The sequence below is a fragment of the Myodes glareolus genome, chromosome 7 (assembly GCF_982192425.1).
Source record: "Myodes glareolus chromosome 7, mMyoGla1.1, whole genome shotgun sequence".
Classification (NCBI taxonomy): Eukaryota; Metazoa; Chordata; class Mammalia; order Rodentia; family Cricetidae; genus Myodes; species Myodes glareolus.
Genome location: NC_142032.1, coordinates 91,730,094 through 91,754,871, shown reverse-complemented (window position 1 = coordinate 91,754,871; position 24,778 = coordinate 91,730,094). Strand labels below are relative to the sequence as shown.

Below are 24,778 nucleotides of genomic sequence, written 5' to 3'. Positions count from 1 at the left end.
CAGCGAAGATGTATGTGCGCTTCTCCTTCATTTCTGACCCGTGTCTTGCCAGACAGGAGCAGAATTTGGAATTGCTTGCTGGCCCATCTTTTCAAGAGGAAGGGGCTTGCTCAGTGAGTCAGGACATCTGCCCAGGGGCACCAGAATGAGTGCACATGGGGGAACACAACTGCGTGCCAGTCAGACAGCTAGAGGGCCCAATGCTGGCAGTCGCGAGGCTCTGCCCAGCCCTGAGAACTGTTTTAGGAGAGGCTGGACTGTCGGTGCTTCCATGGGAAAACACCTTTCATGGCTCATTTTGGGGTGGAAGAGGGTGGTTGAGTCTGTGGAGCGCCCGGAGACTGTGGTATGTAAATGATTACATACAGACAATGCCTGCAGTCGCTGGTTCTTCGGAAGCGTGTAACGTGGGGTCCTGAGTTGAACATATTCTTGCTAGTTCTCCATCTGAGTATCTTATGACGTCTTTATTTCTTACCTGTCGTTTCAAGATGATTGGATACACAAAGAGCTTTCCCGTGGAACAGTCAGGAAACAGGAACTCTGCGTGCTTCCCGAAAGCTTTTTGTAGGGTCAGAGGCCCTGAAGTTTCCTCGGTGCTTTTCGCTTGTGCTTTCAGAGCCTCTGCTGTGGGGAGAAAAGGTAGAAAAGGGGAGAGAAGAAAAAGGAGTTTGCTTATTTTACGTAGATGAAGGCAAGGGACCCTTGTTTGCAGCATGTGTTAGCAATACTTCATTGAAGGATTAGGTAGGAATTCCGATCTAAACGGGGACACAGGGGAGCCAGGGTGAGTTCTGGGTTCCTCACTGTGGATGAGTAACAGGGGATTTTTTTTTTTTTGCCAGCTTGGTCCCTGTGAGATAGCCTGTATCATCAGTATTTTGATTGGGAAATAATGGGATGGGGTGGGGGGAAGGCATGCAGACCTTTATTCCCAAGGTGTGTGGCTTAGTAATGAATCATGAGGGAGGAAAAGGAAGAAAAAATGCTAAGTCATTCTCAAATTCTTCTCCTTCTTAAGGTCTTTGCCATGGCAATGGACAGTCGGGAGTCAGAAGGTAGATTTAGAAGTCAATTCTTGGAGACCCCCAGTGTGTTCTGACCAGAGTGGGGACCATATATAGGGAGGAATGAAAGCTGATGGCCTGTTTGTATTGGTTCAGGATTCTGTTGTTTGTTTAGTCCTCCAACAACCCAAAGACAAAGGAGCTCTAGCTGAGGAAGCTTGAGGTCCCCCGCAAGGTCAAGTTATGTTTTTAAAGGTCACACTGTGGAGTGGACATTTCCAGCCAGGTCAGTCAATACGATTAAGTAGAAGTATATTTTCTTGTTGAGGCACACAGTCAAGTGCTGGGGAGGTGAGGTGTGAGGAGAGAGGAGAGAAAATGATTGGGAATTTCCACACGTGTATTTCAAAGTGGATGAGTGGGCAAGTGAGAATGGGGGAGAGACGGTTATCTGCTCTGTCTTTGAATTTTGGGAAAAGAAACACTGAAGGGCTTTCTTTGGATTATAGGTCCCTTCTGGCCAAAGATGGTGAAGACATATTTGTAGGTAGTTGCCAGGGTATTGGCAGGTGACTTTATACAGGATCAGTCTTGTTCAGGGTGGTATAGCTGTACACCTTAGAAGGTAACTTCACGTGACTTGTGGAGCTTTAATTCAGAATGGCAGGGTAGAAAGGGGAGAGCTTCTTACCATGGAAGAGCATGAATCTGAGGTAGGTGGTACAGACGACACTGCCAGTGTAGCTGGGTACTGTATCTAGGAGGGCATGTGCAGCCCACCAAGGTGTCAGACACTCATTCTGAGGAGAGGTGACATGACTCACCCTGTGTGTTACAAAGTCACCTCGTCAGGCAAAGATAAGTTCTGCACTTGGTACAGTTTTCCGTTGGCATTGGAGCTGACGCTGGAGTGTGGGTCTTGCAAATGGGGAAGTTTCCAAGGCGGAACCCATAGAACTGGCTGATGAGAAGTGGTTTGTAGAAGAATGGGAGGTTTATGTTGGGGTTCTCCTCCTGGGTGATGGAGAGGTAGGTGGACTATGAAATAAGATGGGGAGTGGAGACAGGAGAGGCAGGTTTGGGAGAGGATGGGAATGAGGTGCCTTGCATCATAGACTTGTCCCGGTATTTGTCCATGTGGCTTGCCCAATAGGGTGTTGGAAACTCAGGCCTAGAGCTCAGTTCAGAGATGCTTGCAGAGAAGTGCACCCTCATTCTTCAGGAGTAGTGGTGGTGGCTTGTGTTGCCTGGTTAACAGTTTAGCAAGGTCAAAACTGGCGTGGGTCAAAAAACATTATTATGTGTGTGTGTTGTGTAGTACACACACGTGTAGAGCTTAGAGAATAACTTGGCCACAGTCATTTCTTCCTTCCATGTGTGGGTTCCAGTCACCCAACTCACTCAGGTCCTCAGGCTTGGCATGGGGGCAAGCATCTTTACTAGGCTCCTGATCTAGATTTTAAATGAAATGTCTAGAGTTATGGGGAGAGAAAACAGATTGCTACCGATGCCCCCCATCCCTTTTTCCTTCCTTGCTTTCTGACAGGGTCTTAATAGTCCAAACTTCCTATGTAGCCCAGGAACATAGTTTTAAACTTCTGCCCCCCATGCCTTCACCTCCCTAGTGCTGCAATTACATGAATGGGATCCCATGTCCAGTTTGTGCAGTGTTGGGGGTTGAACGTAGGCCTTGTGCATGCTGGGCAAGCACTCTGCTGAGCGACACACCAACCCCAAGATGCCACCCCCTTCCTTTTCCAAACAGGAATCAGTTCCTCAACCTGTTTCTCAACAGCAGAAACTTGAGCTGAGAGGAAGAGGGGAGAGGAAGGGAAGGGACAAATATTCAAAGAGTACAGTGTACTTGGGTGAGTTAGGTGGTCGTCCAGGTTTGAGAATCATAGGGCTGGCGGGCATTATAAAGGTTTTCAAATTGCCAAAAGAACCGCGTTAGCATCAGCGGAGTGACTCCTGATGGCCTCCTCACACTGTGAACTGAGTGACTTCGTCCTGTCTGCCTTTTACCCAGCAGGACCACAATCATGACCCAGGCTCTGGGGTGGCGTGAGATGGTGGTCTTTGACCACATGTGAAAGAGTGAGACATTATACCTTGGATGGCTAGTAAGTTAAGAGAAGACAGGGAGGGGACAGGCATGGCCACATGGTGAATTAGGAAGAGCAGTTTGGGAGCTGAGGGGGTTTTTGATGAAGGAAAAGCTAGAATGGGCTTAAAGGGTGGGGCTCCTCTTCTCCTGCACTGTGGAGGAGATGCAAGATGCATGCAGGGCTGACAGTGATTAAGGCCACATGGCTGAGCTGGCCCGTAGCTGCAGAGGAGTGGATAGGCTTAGTGCAGCTGGGGAGAATGGGACCTAGACAGACAGGGTGAACGAAATTGCTGGCCGAACCACAGAGGGCCCAAGGGAAGTTGGAGGCTATTACTTTCTTTCTTTGTTGAAAATTTTATTGAGATAATTATAGATCCACATAAAATTGTAAGAAATAATACACAACGGGTTTCTTTGTGTGCAATTTACCCATTGTCCCCAGTGGTTAGGTTTTGCACAATTGTGATACCAGAGCTAGGATGTTGACATCAGCACAACCCATTGAGCGTACTCAGAATTTTCCAGTGATACTTGTGTGCGTATGTGTGCGCGCGTGTGTGCGTGGATAGTCAGGCTTGTTGGGTTGTGCACAGTGTCTGCTCTGTTTCATCAGTCAGAATGCAGAATAGTTCCAACACTACATGGGACCCTGGGATGCCCCTTAATTATTAACCATGTCACATTCTGACCTGTCTTTTCCTTACCAGTCTCGGTCTTCTGACAACCACCAATATATGCATAGTCTTTTGACAGTGGCATTTTCCCACCACTCAGCCCCATTCATTCATTTCCCGGAGATGATCCAGTCATATGTACATATCAACAATTCATCCCTTATCATTAAGAAGCATCCCCCAGTGTATGTGAGCCTCTTTGCATGCTTGTAGATGTGGTGTGGTATGCATGTTTGTGTGGGTGTGGGGAATCTATACACACGCATATGAAAACCAGATAACATTGTGCGAGGTATCGCAGCTCCTGCTTGCCCAATTTGCGTTTCCTTAGTGACTGCTGACGTGGACCATCTTTTCTTGCACCCATTTGGGGTTATACATCTTCTTCCTTGGTGGTGATCTCACTTAGGGTGGCTGTTTCTGTCTCATAATTGGAGATTTGGAAAATCTTCTAAGGGACTTTGTGGGGTTCATGGTTTAAAATATTTTCTCCTTATTGTAGTCCACCCCCTATCTTTTTTATATTGGGGCTGGAGGGGTGGACACCAAAAACCAAACAATTTTCAAGTGAGAACAACTTTTGAATGGGGAGTACGCTTTTTTTGTTGTTGTTGTTGTTGTTTTTTGTTTTTTTTTTTTAAGACCGGCTCTGGCCTGAGGCTGGCCTTGAATGCCTGATTCTCCTGTTTCCACCTCCCAAATACTAGATTTTATGTATGTGCCACCATGCCCTGCTGGGTGTTCATGCTGTCTAACGGGTTAGCTTTCCCTCCTGCGAGCCATGCTTACTGCCTAGCCAAGAGTCTCTGTTGTCTTGTTTTAAAAGTTTCACGTTTCATACCACAGTGTACAATGCGTTTTGAATTAAATTCTATGGAAGGTGGAAAGCTATTCCTTTCCAGGGAGGCTGTTAGCATGATTAAATATCTTGGGTCTGTTCAGAGCCTGAAATCAGAGCGGGAGCTGGTGTGTGTGCGGAGGGGGGGTGGTGGAGAACATGGGAGACGCAGAGGGGCCGTCATGACAGACGGAGACTGTTGGAGACCCTCTTGGGTAGGAAGTGGGGTCAGGATAGCAGGTTCTTGAGTAGACAGGAAGATTCTGAGTGAGTTTTGTGGCTTGGACACTGGTATACCAGGCTGTGTGAATGTGGGCTGTGGAAGCAAAAAGAGCATCTAGGGCCATCAGTGATCTGTGCTGGGTTGGTTTGGCTAATGCTTCCATCTGGAAGAAAGAAGTACAGTGTGTATTTGTGAATAAGCTTCCTGAGTCACCCTTATTGGGGACCCTTTGGGTGGGTGACCCTTAGGTATGGGTAGAAAGAACTTGATAGATTTGAATAGCATGCACCCAATAAACAGCAGATGGCAGGACTTGAGAAGGGACTGGAGGGTTAAGAGTCCTGCCTCCTTTTTGTCTGCTTCCACACCGTGTGTACTTGTGAGGTCTCCACGGTCCTGTTATCCGCAGCAGAATGGAGCTAAGAAAACCTGGGTATTCCTCCTCCTCAGCAGTGTCGGGAGAGAATGCAGCCATGTGTGAGAGAACATGCTCCCAACAGAACTGGTCCAGGGCCTTTTGGAAGGCATGACTCAAGGAGAGTTTTGTTAAGGAGAGACTGGCCACAGTTCTTGTTTGCGGAGTTTCTGCAGAGGAAGATTAGAGCGTGTGTAGAGGGGACTTTCATGGGCCCGAGTTACAGGGAATGGGAGGGACCTGTAGGAGCCTGATGTTGGGCAGAGAGGATGAGCCCCACAGTGGACAGGAGGCACTGCAGCCTAAGAGAGAAGGAAGAGGACAGATGCTGTCAGCCATACTGACTTACCCTCACCTCCTTCTTCCTCCCGGCCTCTACTTCTGGAGCCCCAGGGCCTTGGTTAGTGATGGCTTGCATTTCACAGGAGAGTGTGTGGTCTAGTTTATCTGTTTGCATCCCTTTCTCTGTTGATTCTGAAATTTATCAACAAGTGTAAATTACCATTTATATATAACCATTGCAATGCTTTGTTGATTACTAAGTAAAGGTTCTGTCTTTGCTATCTTTCAACCTAGTAAATTTAAAGTCTTATAGATGCATTATGTGGGTGGGATCACAGAGAGCAATCTGGAGTCATTTACAGTGTATTTACAGTGGGTGCTGAGGGGAAACAGGACCGCAGCACTCCTTTCTATTATAGGATTTGGTATTAATGGAGTTTTAAAAATAGTGAACATATGTTACTTTTGAAATTAGAGGAAAAGATAATTACATAAATTTTATTTTTTCCTCTAAGAACTATTCACTAAAGACAATTGTGAAGAACAGCAGATAGTAGAGAAGGAGCCATGGTGCCTGGTTGCACTGTGGCAAGGTGTCCCCAGGGTGGAAGGGTGGGGTTCAGAGAGCATCTCTTCTCTCACTTGGGGTGACTGGGATGCCGAGCTTCGGACACAGGGAGTCACAGGGTGTATGCTGGGGTGGAGAGGCGGGACAGATTGTTCTCAGCTTGGGTTTTAGGACACGAGTGCAGGAGCAAAACAGGTGTCCAGACACTTGGGTCAGTCAGTCAGCTGTTGCAGGTCAGTCAGTGTTGTCCTGTATTCTGCCTTATGGGAAAGTGCTGGGGTGGGGGGTGGGGAACACATACAGATCCACTCTTCAGATGTTCATAGATTGGGTGTCATCAGAAGGAGTTGGATCTCTGCCAAGCTGGGATTGTCTGTTATTCAGCCTACACTTGAGAGTAGACCTGGTTTATTCTGGGGGTGTTCTGGGGAGAGTCTTATTATTTTTTTTAATGCCAGTAGTTTTTCTGATGACATGCTATTCTTTGTATCAGTTTCCTGGTGAATAATCTCCTACTTGCCCTGTCCGTAGGCACAATTGGTGTGTTTAGCATTTGGAGATGCTCCAGGGACTTTATAGGGAGTTGCAGGATCTCCCTTGACTCTAATCACTCATTAGATCATAGTCATTGCAGAGGGGCGTCACTGACCTGATGTTTCTCCCACCTTCCCTTTTCTAAGTGCTTCCTCTTCAGGTAAATAGTAAATTTGCACTCTGAAGCTCATCTGGATATTATTTCTCTAACTTCTCCTAAATCAACACTCTTCCCTCCCTGTTGACTTTCTAGAAGGCAGACTGAAAGATATAGCAGTCAAACCTGCTGCCTGGACCTTTAGATTTATTGGGGGAAAAATCGCCAGTCATTGACACAGACCTTTAATCCCAGCACTTGGGAGGCCGAGGCAGATGGCTCTCTTGAGTTTGAGGCCATCTTGGTCTACCTAGTTAGTCCTAGAATAACAAGAACATAGTGAGAAACCTGTCTCAACAAAACAAAGCAAAACAAAACGGGGTGGTGATGGAGGCATGACTCAGTGGTTAAAAGAGCACTGACTGCTCTTCCAGAGGTCCTGAGTTCAATTCCCAGCATCCACATGGCCTCACAACCATCTCTAGTGGAATCTGATGCCCTCTTTTATCATTCAAATCGTGCACGCAGATAGAGCACTTATATACATAAAATAAATAAATCTTTTCAAAGGGGCGGGTACAACATGTGCTCCAAAGCCTTACAGCATCTTTTATTGTTGTCCTGTCCTCTCCCCCCTGGGGGGGGGGGCAACCCTGGCTGTCCTGGAACTCAGTCTGTAAACCAGGCTGGCCTCGAACTCCCAAACTCCCCAGAGATCCACCCGCCTCCCTGCTTCATGCATGTTGGGACTGAAGGCATGTGCCACCATGCCCAGTATACGTCTTTTCTTTTCTTTTTCCTTTGTCTTTTTTTTTAGAAAATGAAAATTTTCTGTAGAGCGCTTTTTTGTTTGTTTGTTTTGGGTTTGTTTTTTTTTGTTTTTGTTTTTGTTTTTGTTTTTTTTTTTTTACAAGTGTCAGAGAAACTTTTAGGCAAATTAAAAAGAATTCTGTGGAGGGCATGTAATCGATAAATTCTGTGCCAGGTAACATTTACTGTATTTTTATGAGTTTAGTTTTCTCCATGACTGCTCTTGCCTGTCCTCTTTGTCACCTGTGAGTTGCTCGCTGCTCTGCAGTACTGAGATGACCCTGGCAGCTGTCTGTCCTCCTTGAATGACTCTGTTCCAAACACAGTCCTGCCCTGACAGCCCTGACCGCTTAGAAGGGCTGGCTGTTTATAACCTCCTTACTGTGTGAGCTTTGGGACTGGGTGATGTGCTGATAAGGACAGCCATGCCTCTAAAGTAGCTACAGCCCTAAACAGTTGATTGTTGAAAGGGTGTGGGGAGGCGGAGTTTCCATCAGATTGCCTGTTTTTCAGCTTGCAGACTCCACACTAGGGTTGTGTGGTTGTGTTTTTTGTCTTGCAGCAACATGCAACTTGCAGTGGAGATGGGATGTTGACTATGAAATGTGTTATCAGGTTGCTTAGGTTACTAGGGCTATAAACTGTGTGTGGGCAAGCATTCTCAGTACTGGTGACCTGGGACAGCGCCCTTGGGCATTTCTAGCTGCAGAGGCTTCTGGAGAGCCTGCGTAGTGAGAAGAGCCCTTTGAAATGTGTTTTCCTGAGGCTGGGCATGAGCACATGAGCACCTGGGAGACAGAGGCAGGCAGATCTCTGCGTTTAAGGTCAGCCTGGTTTACAGAGTGAGTTCCTGGACTGCCAGGGTACACAGAGAAACCCTGTTTTCAAAACAAAATAAAGGAGGACGGAAGGAAGAAAAAAAGGTGTGTTACTAAACAGGGCAGGTGTTGTGACAGGGAATCGTAGTAGTAGTAATAATAAAAACATAATTATTTTTATTGTGTGTAGTGTGCCAGGTACTAGTCTAAATACCTACCACTCATTTGAGCCTCTGGAATTTTACAATGGCTGCTGTCATTTCCATAATACATACAGCAAATGACTTGTAAGGAGAGCTCACCGTGACCTTTTTTTCTGAGCTGAGGTCCAGGGCATGGTAATGTCCTGACAAGGACATTCACACACCTAAAGTAACTGCAGCCTTAGACATCATCACGGGCCATAAAAGTCTAATTAATTGCCCTGGATTATATAGCTGGCTGTTGTTCAGCCAAGCCACAAGGCACAGTTTGGGTCCAAAGCCAGAGTTCTGATCTCTTTGCTGTCCCAGGAGCCTGGAGTTCCCATATTGCTGCCTGCTCTGGTAGTTTCTGCTCCAGGTAACAGTGGAAGAGGGAGAATGAATTTTCCTGGTTCTGGGAGCATCCTTGATCCAACTCTTTGCTTGGTAAAATCCTACTGGACTTTCAAGACTTTGTGAACACAAATATCCTGTCTGGGGCTGGAGAAGGCTAAGTAGTTAATAACATCAGCTGTCTGTGCAGAGGACCTGGGTTCAGTTCCCAGCACCCCACGTGTTGGTTCACAGCTCCCTATGACTCTGGTTTTAGGGCGATCTGACTCCATAGCGCCAGATTCGCAGGCATTCCCAGGCACATATAAAACAGAAAATAAGTCTTTTGGAGAAGATACTTGGTCTCACAGGCAAGGAGGAGCTCTAGCTGCTGCCCCAGCATACTGCTACCCATCTGGCAGAAGAGCTCGGCAGATTTGACTCTCTGAAATTATGCTAAGAACTGTTGAATTCGGTTCGGGTTTGTGTGTGTACGTCTGCGAGTCTCCAATCCCTAAGGACTGCCTGAGGGCAGATGCGGTAAATCTGCCTCTCTCTTTGCCCCTCCCTCAGCAGAGCAACTGCTTCTCTGCAGACTTTCAAGCTTTTTCGATTTGGGGGGAAGGTGTTAGTAATAAGCCTATCATTTACCCCAAGAAATTCGCTTCGTTACGTCTCACCATTTTTTAAAATCACATTTAAGGACGTTCTGATAAAATAATGAGGGACGCTGTTCATTTCTTAGATAAGAAACAGCCCAGGAGCCCAGGCTGCTGCTTCTGGTGAGAGAAAACTTCAGTGGGGCTTGACTGCCCTGGCTGTATCCCTGAGGAGTGTCTACATGTTGGGCATGGGCTATGCACATACGGATACATGCATGTTCTTTTCCCAGGTCCTCTCTGGGTTTATTTTGAGTTGTTTGAAAGTCGTTTTGAAGAGTGGTCATTCTCAGTGTAAGCTGTTAATGAGCTCAGCTTACCAGTAACTTACCAGGCTGTGGTCCTGGCTAGCCACTGGCTCGCTCGGGACTTGCGAGCTAGCTCATATGAATCAGGAATGCACAGATTGAGAGTAGGGCTAGAGAGTGGAGCATTTAGAAGGACAGAACCAGATATGTGGTAATGACATCAAAGGAGAGCCAAGATTGTGAGAAAGACCCATAAACGCAGGGGAGAGGAACCTTGTGCTTTTAGGATATTCGCCTATAGCTTGGGAGAATTATTCTTCCCTATAAGAGGCTGTCTCTGAAGTAGTACTCCTGGTGAATGTGGAGGGTTTGAACCTGGCAGAGGCTGTGGGAGAGGCAAGGACAGGGAATAGGATAGGTATTTGAACTTACAGTGCTGGGATGGTAGGATGGAGGCTTTTTATCTGCGTGACTGACAATGTCGTTTGCAGGGAATAGTAGGTTTTAGGGAGCAGCATTGGAGTGGTGTATTTGAATTGGGGAATTTCCATGCAGCGGGACTCTCTACAGGCTACCCAACAGGTCAGGATATTTGGAAGACATCAACACAGTTTGGGGTTAGGACCTTGGAAGTGTGTTGGTGCTGTACAGGATAGAGAGGAAGAGTGACAGGAGAGGAGAGCCCAGAGGAAGCAGTAAGAGCCACCTGTAGTCAAGTCCTGAGCCGATGCCTCATGAAACCCGTAAATGTGGTGAAGGACCCTGAGGTCCTGTGTTGACTGCCCATGTGTTCAGTATTCTGACATGTCTCTTGGCCAGGTGGGATGCAGGCATGATGGTTTTTCTGCCAGCCTGGGGAATGCTAATGCCCTGCCCTGCTCTACCCTGGAGCTCCCTACAGGACAGTTGCTGCTCACCTCCATGATCCTTGCCTTTACAAACACCAAAGCTGTCTGGGCCCAGTGTGTTCTCCTTTACCCTTTCCCTGGAGTTTGACTCCCTGTGGTGTTTCTCTTTTGCAGCTTCCATCCCCACCCCTCCCCCACCAATGAATGATAAAGCCAGCAGGTATGGTTCCCCTTTCTAAACCCACATTAACTTGGTATTTGGGGGCCAGCCCCAGGGCCTAGAAAAACACAGAGATGACTGTAGAGAAAACCCAGAGATGGTTGGTAAGAGGGGAGTATCAGGGCCTGTCCTTTCTCTGTGTCAGATCAAAGGTGGCTTCCCAGTCATTTGATAACCTCATGTGAAGATGTGCTTGAGCCAGGACTGGGGCTTTCTGGGGGCCTGGCGTTCTGAGGACGTGTGGGCCCGCATGTGCTCTTGTGGGCTGGCGTGGAGGGGAGGGCAGGCTCCCAGCAGCTGCTCCTGGAACTCAAGGCTAGGGGATCTGGAGAGGGCAGCTGGCCGCCTCAGCTTTCAGAGAGCTGCTTCCAGTGAGGCCCTTTCCCGGTTCCAGTTCTGGGGACACACTGGCTGCCTTCTTTGCAGCTGCTCCCACATGGCTGTCCCCTTCTGACATTCCAGTCCCAGGGCTCAGATGTTGTCCCCAGTGTTCCCAGCCTAGGATGGATATCCCATCTAAAATCCAAACACAAACACGCTGGAGAGTGTTTGCCATGACACCAGGAGAACCAGAACCAACCAGGGCCATGGCAGACAAAGCAGGAAATGGGATCTTTCTCCCCTTCCCCCATAGCTCCCCTCTCCCAATCCTCCTCCCATGACATCAGGTACCAGGGACTTTAGATATGGATACTTTGAGGTCTGTGGAACAGAAACTTCAGAGCCTTCCCACATTGGAGATCCAGGAGAGCAGGTGGGGAACCCTGAGGAAAACCGCGGGACTCTCTGTCTGTTCCTTTGAAAGTCCATGGGTGATGGTACAGCATCTAGATGCAGGTAATTTTATTTTAAACAGACGCTCGGGCTTCCCGTGGCCAGGGTGGTAGCACATGGATCGCAAGAGCCCCTTTCTCCTGCAGGGTCTATGACTAGCTGAGCCCGAAGCTGGGGCACTATGCAGGTGCAGAGCAAAGCCCGAGGTTGCAGACTCCTGGCAGGAAGGAAGGGGAGCTGGTTACTTGCCCCTCCTGTATTGTTTCCATCTAAGCAGCTGGGCCTCTCAACCCTTGGCAGAGCAGGATCTTTGACAGCAGAAGAGGTGGGCGCCAGGGTTCTGTCCTGTAGCTGTCTTAGCCAGCACCAACCCATTTCTCATCCAAGTCCGGCAGAACTTGGACCACAGGGCCTCAGTAATAAAGGACAGAAAAGGTCACTAGGTCTTCAGATGGCACCCAAGAGTTCTGCCTCCCCTGGGGTCCTGGGTGGTCTGAATCTGACCATGCTCTCCTGTAATTAGTACTAAGACTGCCATGTTCTGTGTGGCTTGCCCAGTTAGATTTTAATTGCAGATAAGGTCTTTTTTTTTTTTTTTTTTGATTCAAGCGTGTGATATGTGAAGGTTGTGTTTTGCATGGCAACCCCAGTTAGTAGAAACAGGCCAGCTTTGCCAACTGCAGAGGCACGGGGAGCCAATCACTGTAGAGGTACAGGAGAACCAATCACTGTAGAGGCACAGTGTGTGTGTGTGTGTGTGTGTGTGTGTGTGTGTGTGTGTGTGTGTGTCTGTCTGTCTGTCTGTCTGTCTGTCCGTCCGTCCATTCTAGTGCCTTTATGGAGGCTGCATTGGTGCCCTGTTTCACCTCTCTTTGAGACAAGGTAATAACCCTCCTGTCTCCACCCTGTACAGTGACAGGGTTCCAGGTGTTCCAGATCCCAGGCAATCACAGCAAGCGCTCTTCCCCATCCAGTCCTGTCTCTAACCTGACGTTGTTTGTGATGCATGCCTGTGTACTAATTGGCTTAAGTTGAAATGGTTAGTGAGCTGATGAGCCTGACACCTCTTTCTTTTCCAATCTGAAAAGGCAGATAAGGCACTCTGTCTTACCTGGCCCAGGAAGTCTACTTGGAAGATTCAAATAAGCTGGGAGCGAGCTGCATACCCAGAACCCCAGCACTCATGGGCTTAGTTGAGAGGACAGAGAGTTCAAGGCCAGTCTGAACTACATATCTAGACCTGACCTCAAATGCTATATGAACAGGGTCAGCATGATAGTCCAGCAAGTAAAGGAGCTTACTGCCAAGCCTGACGACCCAAGTTCGAATCCTGGAATGCATACGACAGAAGGAGAGAATGGACTCCTATATTGTCCCTTGACCCTCATACTTATACTGTGGCATGCCTGCCTGTGTACATAAAAACAAATAAATAAATAAATGTGCAAAGAAAACATTTAAATGGAATATATTCAAACAGTGAATATATTCAAAAGTAAAGCTATTCATTTGATTTCATAAAATAACTATGTTCTTTGGGGAAAAAAATACTGGGTCTATAAAGGCTTGGCTTTTAAGTAGTGAAAATTATTCTAAATGTCAGCCAGTTTGATGACGGGAATTTGACAGTAGAGGCAAATATTTTCCAAAAACCATTGACAAGCCTGTTGACTAGAGGCAGACTGGTAAGCAGGCCTTGCCGAGGACTCGCTGGGCGTTTTCAGAATACCCACAAAATATGTCTGAGAAGGTCCAAACAGAAGACGCATGAACACGTCTGCAGCACACAGATTTCAGCTATGAAAATAGACTGGTGCCTCACAGCTAGGAACATATCTGAGGACCCTTGACAGTGAGCAGACCCTGGAGCCAGTGCTGATCCCGTGCCTCAGTCACAGCTCTGGGGATCATGGCAGGCTGACTGCTGGGAAAACTCAGAGTGAAACTACATCCAGGCGTGTGGTTGATTAACAAGACAATTGATTTACAATAGATTTCCTATTATAGGCCAGGGATTTTTTTTCTGATTTTTGTGTGTGTGTGTGTGTGTGTGTGTGTGTGTGTTTTACGGGGTGGATCATACACTGAAACGTACTGCAAGTGTAACTGAGGCTGCTCACTGTGGTGAGCGAGCACTGCTTACTTGAGAAGAAAGCGCTAGTGTTATTACCTCTCACTTTTGGCTGTAATTTCTCTGACTCACAGTCCTTTCTGTAAAATGGGAATAATGGGGCTAGCAAGATGGCTCAGTGGGGTAAAGGCGTATGTTGCCAAGCCCGTGGCTCAGTTCTGTCCCTCGCACTCACAGGACAGGAGGAGAAGTGGTTCCTGTGAGCGGTCTCTGACCTGCACACACAAATTGTGATGACCCCCTCCACCCCCGGCTAAATAAATAAATGCAACTTTTAAAATGTGAATAGTAAAGCCTGTGTGGAAGAGTACTTCTGCCAATTAAATGAGGTGACTTGTACTGGCCCCTCCCACAGTACCCAGATTTTATGTAAGCTCCCCGTGTGTGGCCAACCCCATCCTAGCCAGCATTGCTTTTGTTAGTAAAGATTTATTGTTTTATTTAGTTTTTTATAAGTTAAAATAGGACATTGTTTCCCCTTCCCTTCCCTTCAACCCCACCACCTTTTCTTCTATTAAGTTGTTGCACATACAGTTGTGTATGTGTATTCATATTTATGTATATATCCCACAAGTCATCTTTATTACTTTAAAATTACATGTACGTGTTTGTGTATGTGCGTGCATGTGCGCACGAGTGCAGATTCCTGCAGACCCCAGATATAGCATCAAAGCTCCTAAAGTTGGAGTTACAGTTAGCTGTGAGAGGCCCAGCGTGGGTGCCAGGAATCGAACTGTGGTCCTCGAGAGCTGCCACTTACTCTTAGCACTGAACCAGCTCTCTAGCCCCAGTATTTGTTGACTGAGACTTGCTGATGGAGTATCCAGGGACATTCCAATTCAAGTTTGGGTGTGTAGCTCACATCTTTCTGATGTTTGAGGGGAGACAAGCAGGTGAAATATATAGACACCAAATAGATGGAAGCCCCAAGTTCCAGTGAGTCTACCTTCCTGCCGGTCCCCCTCTCCAGATGGCTGTCCAGCCAACTTGATAATTAGTATCAACAGATGTAAGCCGAGAGTGGAGAGCTCTCTCTCTTTCTCTGTCTCTCTCTCTCTGTCTCTCTCTTTCTGTCTCCTCCCTTCTCTCTCTCTTTCTCCCTCTCTGAAGTCTGTGCCTGGCCGGGGCTGCGACTGGGCTCAGCTGGGCTGCTGTCCTGACCCTGAGTTGGGCCTATCCAGGTCTCAGCTGGTGTGCAGACACCACTTCACATCCTAGGTCTTGCCCAGTGGGCTCATGGAGCAGAAGGGGCCCAGTTGGGGGCTGTGGCCTCCAGCTGCTTTGAAGCCTGTGTCAGGCCTGAGCTGCATGAGTCCCTGCTCTGCTATTTAAATCTGTCACTTGCTGATGACAGCTTCCAGCCCCAGTGACAGTGTGCCTGCTACAGGTTTCAGCTCATCACCTCTGCAGGGCTCTGTCCCTGGGCCTCTGGCCAGGGGAATAGCCATCACTGCAGATGGGGTCCTCCTCTCCAGGGGTAGATCCTGCGCCTGAGATGGGCTCTGAAGCCTCTTACAGGGGAGCTTTCTCCCTAGCATGGCCAGGGATGGGTGTTTTGTTCTGCTCTGTCCTGATACTTGGGCATAACACCTAGACATTGCCTCTGTCATCCAGTTGAATTCTTTGGGCAAGTCATCCTACCTCGGGTGGCTTGCTGCTTCAACATACAGCTTGAAAGCTGTTCCAGTGTTCCTCTGTGCTCCTAGGGACAGCATTTGTCTAGTGAATGCCTGATTAAGTTTGGGCAAAGAGGACAATAGTGTCCTCACCCCTGTGTGAGGTCGAGAAGAAGTGTGCAATTTCCTTAGCTGTTGCCTAAGGGAATCAACTCAAAGAGAAGAAGCTCACCGTACTTATCATTTATTGACCCCAACTTTCACTGATGTTGCTTGTGGATCTAAGCAGGTGGGTCCTTCTTAAGGGTAGAGAAAGTGCCAAAAGGCACACAGAAGCACTGGATCCCTCTGTGTATTCCAGACACGACACAGAGACACCTTTTTATGCGCGAGGACACAGCCATCATTGCGGTCAATAAGCTGATTGATGGTGTGGATGGAGGAGGAACTGGGACTCCCCCTCCCATCACTGGTGAGAATGTGAGTGGTGAGCTTCCTTGAACAGCAACCGGGGAGTTCTCAGATGTTCAGCAGAGTCCTTCTGCTGAAGGCATCGATCTGTCCAAGAGAAGCAAACAAACTTGCATGCAGACTCACACGTACAGGGAGCACTGCGCATGGGCAGCCTTTGAGCGCCCTGATCTCTTGGGGACTGGGCGTGAGGGCACTCTGTGGAGATGGTCCCGGAATGGTTTGGTGTAATGGGTCTGCGCCAGACATTCAGCCTCCCTCCTTTACAGCCTTTGTCTGTGTTGCAGGAGAGCAGCTTGGTAGAATCTTTTATCAGTGAAAGGTGTGTGAGGTGTATGGGCGTTGACCCTGCAGTCCTCAGAACCAGCTGGTGGACCTCTTGCTTTGTGGGTTGCATGCAGGCTTTGGAAGAGGGATTCCTGGCTGATGGGAGGTTCTGTCAGGAATGGGATATCTCTGAAAGACCTGATAAGGTCTTGTCACAGTTTCAAAGGTGGGCAGGGCAAGATTCCAATGATTGAGATACCTGAGCGACAGGCTTTTCCTGGCTGCAACTAGTTATAGGTGACAGGTGGGTGAGTGAAGGGCAGGAGTTAAGTTTCAGCCCCAGGGCTTGACAGTCCCAGTAAATAAATGCTTTCCTCCTTTTGGGGTATGAGTTCTATTAGGTCATCGGTGGCTACCAGGATAAAGGTGGGGAGCCACAGGAAACCATGGAATTTAGGAAGCCTTGAGGTTCTAGAATTAACAAGCTTAGCAAAGGGAGCATTTAGACTTGGAGTTGTAGATTCTGGTTTCCTGAAATTCAGACTCAGGGCTGGGAGGTGAGGCTGCCGGCCTGACTTCAGGTGTGTCTTAGGACACTCCTTCAGGTGCTTAGGGACACTTAGAGATCACCGTCCTGATTAGAACCCTTGATGGGTGACCTACAGTGACCTGAGATGAAAGTAAGTGTTTTTAAGAGCATTTTCCAGCAAGGTCTGGTAGTCAACAGCGCCTATCCCCTCTGGGGCATTTCTTAGGCATCTGGCCTTGACCCTTCATTGGGTGGGGAGGTGCAGTGGGCATCCTTAGGCCTCCGGAGAGCACTGGGAAAGGAAAGGAGTTCACTATGTTCTGTTTAGAAAGTTTTTGGCTGCACGCACAAATCGCCAGTCTGGACACCTGTTATTGTCACCCCCGTTGTTCTTCACGAAAGCTGCCATGTGCTTGTATGATGCTCAGGCTTAATGTGTGCAGTGGCTCTCTGGACCACACTGCTGCTCTCTTAGAAGACCCGGTGTTAAGAGTTTGGGGTGCGTACAGACTAGCTTTTGTCTGCAGAACCTGTACTTGGTCCCCAGTGGGTCATCATCTTTAACCCAGGGCAGTTCTGTGGACCAGCTGTGTAGCTACTGTGAGGATTAAACAAGACCCAGGAAAGTCGATGTGATGCCAAGAGCATGGCAGAGCGGTGAAAATCAACGTTAGTGACCTTATTCCCCCATGCAAATGATTCTTAGTGAAAATTGTAGTTCAGATTTTCTAATTTTGAAGCATGCTCCTTGTTTTCCTTTTTAGTTGTAGCATTAGAAGAAGCTGAAAAGCATTAAGATAAATTCAATTCCTAGTCTGAAAGCTAATCAAGTGAGTATTTGTTTATGCATTGACAAATAGGATAAAAAAATTAAAATGACTCCTTCCATTAGATAGTGAGGTCAGTAGATAGTCTTGTGGTGGTATTTGCCTTGAATCCCAGCATTTAGAGGGAGAGGCAAGTAGATCTCTGAGCTCAATGCCATAGTGAGACCTTGTCTCAAAAAGGCAGTGGCGGAGCACTATGCCTGTGTTATCACCCTACGCTCCTCTCCTGGTGGCCTCAGCACCGCTCACCATGTTGTTTCTGCTCATACCATGCTTCTGTCCTGTACCTTGACTTCAGCTGACGTTTAACAGCTCCTTCCATAAATGCTTGATTGCTGATTGGGAGTGATACGGGTCTCTCCTGGAAAGCTCTCAGCTTCCTGTGATGAAAGACTCTGGTTTCCAGTTTCACTTCCACTAGCCCCTTCCAGACCACCTCGCCTTACTTTGGTCTCTTTCCTCCAGACTCAAGAGTCTTCGTGTTGTCTGGCATGTTTCGTTAACTCTGCTGTGACTTGACTTACTTTGATTAACACATCACCCAGCTGTTAACCCAGCTCCTTCCTTCCTCGGGTTCAAGTGGGGTTAAGCTGCCTTCTTTAATGGCTAGAATCTGATTGTATTTCTCCCATCAGATCCAAGGCACTGATCCACACCTAGTAGGATCTTGAGGCCCAGGGTCAAAGACATGCATGGAGGGAATCGGAACTAGTGAGTGCGTTTCTTGAGATAAGCAAACCAAGAAAGGCTTTTGGTACGTGGAAGGCAGGGTGCTCTGTGTGCCTCCCGGAGGGAAGCAGATCTAACATTTACAGAGCTTGGCACAGAAGCAGCCCTACTCCCCTTTTCCTTCAGATGCTGCGAGGCTCTCGATGCTCCGTCTCCATAGAAGGAGCTTGAGTTGCTTTAGTGATTAATGTCCCAGGACAGTCCCGTTTCCCTGAACGGGAGGGAGTGCAGACGGAAGTTCAGCAACCGAGTCACTTCTCTTTCCTCTTTCATTCCTCCTTCTCCTGCGAATAAGCCATAAACAGAAACACAAACCTGGTGATTTGTTTGCTGTTACCATGTCAAAAGTAGAAAGATGAGTGTTCCGAGCTGTCCCGAAGTACGGTCGTGTTCTCGTTGGGTGGCTGCTAATGGCAGACTACAACTTGAGAGCATAGGTTTATGAGAAGTCCATATCCTCTGTTTGCTTGCAATTTATTTGCAGGTCTCACTTTCAAATTAAAAATAACTGTGCGCTGGCTTTGCTATATATATATATATATATATATATATATATATATATATATATATATAGTAACTTATTTAAGTTTAAATTTTAAATTACTTAAGTTTTAAAACAACCGTGAAAAGTGTGTGCGTGCCTCTCCTTTCACAGATATCAATCACTGCAGCTAAAATGTCACTTTAAGGGCTGGAGACTGGCTCAGCTGCTCAGAGCACCTACTGGTTGGGCAGAGGACCTGATACTGTTTCCCATCACCCAGGCCAGGCAGCTCACCATTGCTTGTCATTCCTGCCCCAAGGGGATCTGATGCCCTCTTCTGGCCTCTGTGGGTACTGCATTTACACGCACACACCCGCATACAGGCACACAATTAAAAAAAAACTTAAAAGAAAAATCTGTTTGAAAAGGGCATATTTTTCATATTTCTTGACCCTCCTAATTCAGATGATTTTAAGTCCATTATTGCCTATTGAACTCCCAGCTGGGTGACTTTTACTCCCACAAATCTTCGTGTTTGTTTTTTCCCCCTCTCCTTTTGCAGAGTCTAGCTTGGTGGTCCAGACTGGACCTCTATCTTCCTGCCTCATCCTCTTGAGTGCTGAGATTGTAGGTCTGCTTCCTCACGCTTAACTTCAAGCCCCTCTCCAGTCAGATTGTCTGTCTGTCTGTCTGTCTTGTCTGTGTGTTATTACAGAAAACAGCCCCCCCAAACACAGCTCTCACAATGCTTTATGATTTAATTTACATTCGCTTTTTTAGATACTGTATCCCTTGGTTCAATAGCCTTAAGACAAGAAGAGTTGTCATCTATTTTCAATCAACAGAATAAACTGTTTAGCGAGGTGGAGAGACTGGGCTATGTCCTTCACACGACAGACACGTTGCGGATTGAAACACGGGACCGCCGAGCCCTTTACTCTGACAGCTGTGTGTGACATAAGTCTCTGTCTTGAGGTTACTTGTCAAGTTGGATGGAAACAATGGTTCGTTCCATCTGGAATCCCATGTGTAGATACACTAGATGGCAGAAGTAGGCGGCTGAGAATGCTGGTTGTTTTGAAAGCAGGGAAATTTCTAGGTGCTGCAGGGAATTTTTTTCCTTTTCTTTTTTAAAAATCTCATTTGATACCAATCCTTTTTCTGGGGTTTTCTTGGCCTGGGTGAACTGAGAAGACCCGGGGGAGTTGTGCACGGTGGCTGTCAGGAAGCTCTTCAGCACAGTTCACTAGTTTGTTGATGGATGAGATGGGCAGCCAGCGAGCCATGGTTCGGGTGAAGACACTGTGTTGAATGAAGTGTAGGGATTGTTTTCTACCTGCAGACCTGGACCAGCTCTGTCACCATGTCTGAGAGTGATGAGCCAGAGCCTGGCTTCCCATCTAGGGTTCCTGCTTACTCTGTGATCTCAGACCTCAGTTTATTTCAGTCTAGAGATTTCTGTTGAGCAGTGGTGGTATCTTCGTGGCCACTTTGGACAGAAGGGCAGATGAACAAGCTTTTGCATGGGGATTGTTCTCTTACCATCAGAGGTGGCTTTTGGGAGACACGGTTATTGTCCCTGTGTGTTCTGGTCCAGACCGGAGAGTGAACTCGGTGTGGGAGACAGTCAGGTCAGATAATTAGGTGGGAGTGGGAGTGGGGAATAATGTGTCCTGATGTGTTAACTGATGCCGGCTCTTCTACCCTCAACCCCTACCCGCAGTACTGATCCCTCTTGATCATACAGACTGGGATCCAGGGAGGGAGCCTGGTGAGCATACCTGGTGATACAAAAAGGAAGAGTGTTCTGACAGCCACGGTTTTTCCTCTGGGAAGGCTGGTAGGACATCTCACCTTCCGGGTTCCCACCTCTGCCCCTGAGCACATGTACTTGTTATATAAAGCGAATCTCACTGTTTTGTTGACTTTTTGAGACCAAATCTCATTGTAGCCTAGGCTGGTCTCCACTTTGGTATGTAGCTTTGAACTCTTAATCCTCCTGCCTCAGCCTCCCAGGTATCCATATTACAGGCATGCACCACCATGACTGGCTTCTCATAGACTTTTTTTTTTTTTTTTGAATTTCATTTACTTATTTGTTGGAGGAAGGCGCTTGCTGCAGCTCTTGTGTGGGGTTCAGAGGATGACTTGTGGAAGTCAGTTCTCTCCACCGAATGTGTTCTGGGGCACTGAGGTCAGGTTGTCAAGCTTGCAAGAGTCTTTGCCCACTGAGCTATCTCTCTAGTCCTTTCTCCTAGACTTTGGAGGGGCCTAGGTCAGTGACCCTAGCCAGTGAACCTCTTGTGAGTTCAGAGCAGCTAGGTTTTGTGTTCTGTGCATTAGCATACCATGTTTTCATGGCTGGAAAGTTCTTTTGAGCATGTGGATGGATGGGTGGATGGGGATAGTCTGGAAGGAGCAGAGGAAGCTGAAATGAGGCAAGGTGAGATGCCCCTGGGCACTGGCTGATGAAATTTAACCCAGGCAGGGAGGGGCTTGGGCTGCAAGCCTTATTTAAAAGCTGCCTGCTGCAGGACGATTTAACTCCTTGCTTTCACAAGAACAGACCCAGTTTGTACCAGCAGTCCAGCCTGGGTGTGACATTAGGTTCAGTGCCCACAGTTCAAACTGTGGACACAACCAGTGGTGCTATGGGCAGAGAGGGCCACAAGTTCCGTCAAAGGACCTTTTCCCTCTTTCTAAGGAATTAAAGTCTATAGCAGCTTTATGCCGTTGGAAAGGAAAGCAGTTAATAAATGGAGAGGCTGGGGACTGTAGTAAATTCCCAGCTAGCTCAGTGACTCTCCGGAACTGCTATCTACTGTAAATGTGGAAACCAGAGCTCAAAGGGGCTGGTGTTGCAAAGATGGCATCCTGAGAGCCTAGGTGTGACCCAGCATGTCTGCTTTCTGAGCTCATGCACGTGGGGAGATCTCAGCCATGCCAGCACGCCATCCTGCTTTCCTAAGGCTGTTTATGGACTGGATGCCCCGGAATCCAGTTGTGAATCCTTATTGTGTCTCTGAGAACCATGGCCTGCTTAGTCCAGATTCTGCCTCTGGTAATGAAGGCGGATACCCCAGCTTGCATTGATCTGAGATTTTTAAGAAACAGAGGAATGCTTGATGTGTTCTTGGAGGCAACGCTTACCGGGCAATAATGACACCTATGTGATGAAGGTAGGTTTCTTGTAACCTGGCGTCAGCAACTACGTGGGTCTCAGTGGAGGTATCAAGAGTCATTCCAAGGGGGCTGGAGAGATGGCTCAGAGGTTAAGAGCATGGACTGCTCTTCCAGAGGTCCTGAGTTCAATTCCCAGCAACCACATGGTGGCTCACAGCCATCTATAATGAGATCTGGCGTCCTCTTCTGGCATGTAGGCATACATGGAAGGAATGCTGCATGCATAATAAATAAATAAATAAATAAATAAATAAATAAATAAATAAATAAATAAATAAATCTGGCATGTGGGCATACATGGAAGGAATGCTGCATGCATAATAAATAAATAAATAAATAAATAAATAAATAAATAAGCAAGCACTTGTTGTTTAAAAAAAAAGAAAGAGTCATTCCAAGCCCTTCCAAGACCCAGCAGTGATGAGGTGATATAAAGGCTAACGGGGGAGGCCAGCCCTTGAGAACCTAGCATTGCTGTCTCAGGACTGTGATGGGGAGGGCAGAGCCAGTGATAGGGCATCCATGTGTCAGTTGCACTTTTGTGCTTGTTTATTGAGTGTGTACGGTATTGGGGCTGAAGAGTATAGTGTGTCTGTGGGTTTTATTGTTGATTTTTGAGCTATATCTAGACACTGTTTTCCACGGGGAAGTTGAATCCCAAATGAGGAGAGATTTATCTGTTTTGAAATGTCTTTTTTTCTTTCTTTCTTGAATTGAAGCATGAAAAGTTAAGCTTACTATTTACAAATGATATGGGGACGGGCACCGAGGTGATGCCACATTCATTAAAGTGTGTATTGTACAAGCATGGGATCCAGGTTTGGATTTGCAGCACCTATGCAAAAGATAGGATGATTTGCACATGTCTGTAACTCCTGTGCTGGAACGTAGAGACAGGCAGATTCGGTGGGGTCCTTATGCAGTAAAAGACCCTGGCTCAAAACATATGGCAGAGAAGTAGAAGAAGGCACCTAATGTAGACTTATGGCCCAAATGCATGCATGCACATTAGAAACACACATATGTACACAAATGACTGACATTCTCATGCATTTATCTGGTGAACATAGCTCCATGATATAATGCATGCTTAACATGTATGTGTAAAGTTCTGGTCCAACTCCAGGACCAAAAAAAAAAAAAAGTTTTTCTGCCCACCCCTTATTCAAACACTTCTCCATTGTCTCCAGGCAGCAATGGGAAAGGGCTAGGTTTTTTTAATGGGTACCCTTGAATCCTCAATCCTCTGTTTCGCTGTGCAGCTTGCTTCCCTGGTAGGATCTGGTGGCCAGGTGCTGTTAATCCAGGTCAAGATGAAGAAAATGCACTTTTGTCAATTCCCCAGGCATGAAGCAGCCCAGCCAGGTCTCAGGTATTCCAGATATGAGCGACGTGCTGTTGCGCAAGCTTGCTGCATCGCTCGCTAGGAGATACAGAGGCCTGCCTGCCCCGAGCCCTTTGTTCTCCTGCTTGAAAGCAGTTAATTAGCAACTGTCTCCATAGCAACTACCTCATAGTCCAAAAACATTGTCTAGTTTTTCAGTTTAGCTTATCACACTGTTTACCTGAAGGGCTTTTCAATGCTCGGAGTCTCATTTGAGTTGGCGCTGTGCCTGTTAGGGAAGTGAATTGTCAAGAAAAGAAAAAACACCATGGTAGCCAGAAGCCAAACAGCCCCTGACCAGGGCCATCCTGGGTGCTGGATGTGTAGAAAACAGAAGTCCCACAGGCCCAATCTTTTTACCTGTGTTTTCCTGCTCGGCGGAAACTGCCGTCCTTGCCCACCTGACCCTGGGTCGGAAGGCTGCATTTTCCTCCGTTCCTGAAAGGCTTTCTGAGCTCGTTCACATTCCCTGTTTATGGTAAATTTTCCATTATCACTCATCCTGAAACCCCAGGTGTTCTCAGCCACAGAACATTCGAGGAAATTTCTTCCTCCTGCGGGCATTTCTGACGGCCCCGGGTTGGTGAATTTAGAAGTGTGTGTGCACATTAGAACTGCTTTGGTTTTTTTTTTTTCATCCTAATGAGGAAGGCTCCTCTCTTCTACCTACCGGCAGCTTCCACGGCTTATGTGGGTCGTGTTTGAGAACAGGTGACTTCAGGTGGCTTTTGGTAAAATAGGAAGGAGAATTACGGCTTTTCATACGCCACAAAGATGATAATAGTTTTTATGGCTTTTGTTGATTGAGTGCTCTGTGTGTGTCCCACCTGAAGAGACAAGGTGGCTGGCTGGTGGGTAGGGAGGAAGGCTCTCTCGCTTCCTGAGTACCTGCTGTGGTTCACAGACAATGAACAAGTCTTCATGGAATTGGCTCTCCTGGACTGTTCATAGTGACTCTGCACCTTGGCTGTGTTGTCAGAGGGGAGCCAAGGTCGGGAGGTCACTGGCCGTCAATAGGTAAGGAATTGTGGTTGCAGGCTCTCACTCCACAGTCAGGTGCTCTGTGGGATTGTTGGGCTAGGGTTAGTCTGTGTATAATAAACAGATTGCAGTACGCTGCACTCCTTTGCTAAGAAAGCTGGTGGAGGGGCTGGAGAGATGGCCCAGAGGTTAAGAGCACTTGTTGCTCTTGTATATGACCCAAGTTCTATTCTCATAACCGTTAGTAACTCCAATGTTGGGGATTCAGCCCTCTCTCTTGCAGGCAAAACACTCAGTCATAAAATAAAAATAAATACATCTTAAAACATTATAAAAGCCGGATAAAATTGGGCGGTGTGTGTGTGTGTGTGTGTGTGTGTGTGTGTATGTGTATATATACACACACACACACACACACACACACTATCACATTGCTTAGGCTGTGTCTGGGAGAAGCCTTGAAGCCTGGCTGTTCTGTGAGCTTTCCTTGGGCCCTGTGATATACAAGAGTACAATATGACGAGACCTTGGCTGGA

At 47.3% G+C, this 24,778-nt stretch overlaps 1 protein-coding gene across 8 annotated transcripts in view; it reads left to right on the top strand.

Annotated features, from left to right (window-relative positions):
• Positions 1-24,778, top strand: part of Tead1 (TEA domain transcription factor 1) — a 229,963-nt gene that overhangs the window by 84,241 nt on the left and 120,944 nt on the right. Inside the window, exon 1 of one of the 8 annotated variants that reach the window (XM_087908558.1) lies at positions 16,787-16,805. The exons of the other annotated variants lie outside the window; for them this stretch is intronic. The gene's annotated coding sequence lies outside the window, so the exon portion shown is untranslated. Of the gene's footprint in view, positions 1-16,786; positions 16,806-24,778 lie in introns of those variants that run through there. 8 annotated transcript variants of the gene reach the window in all.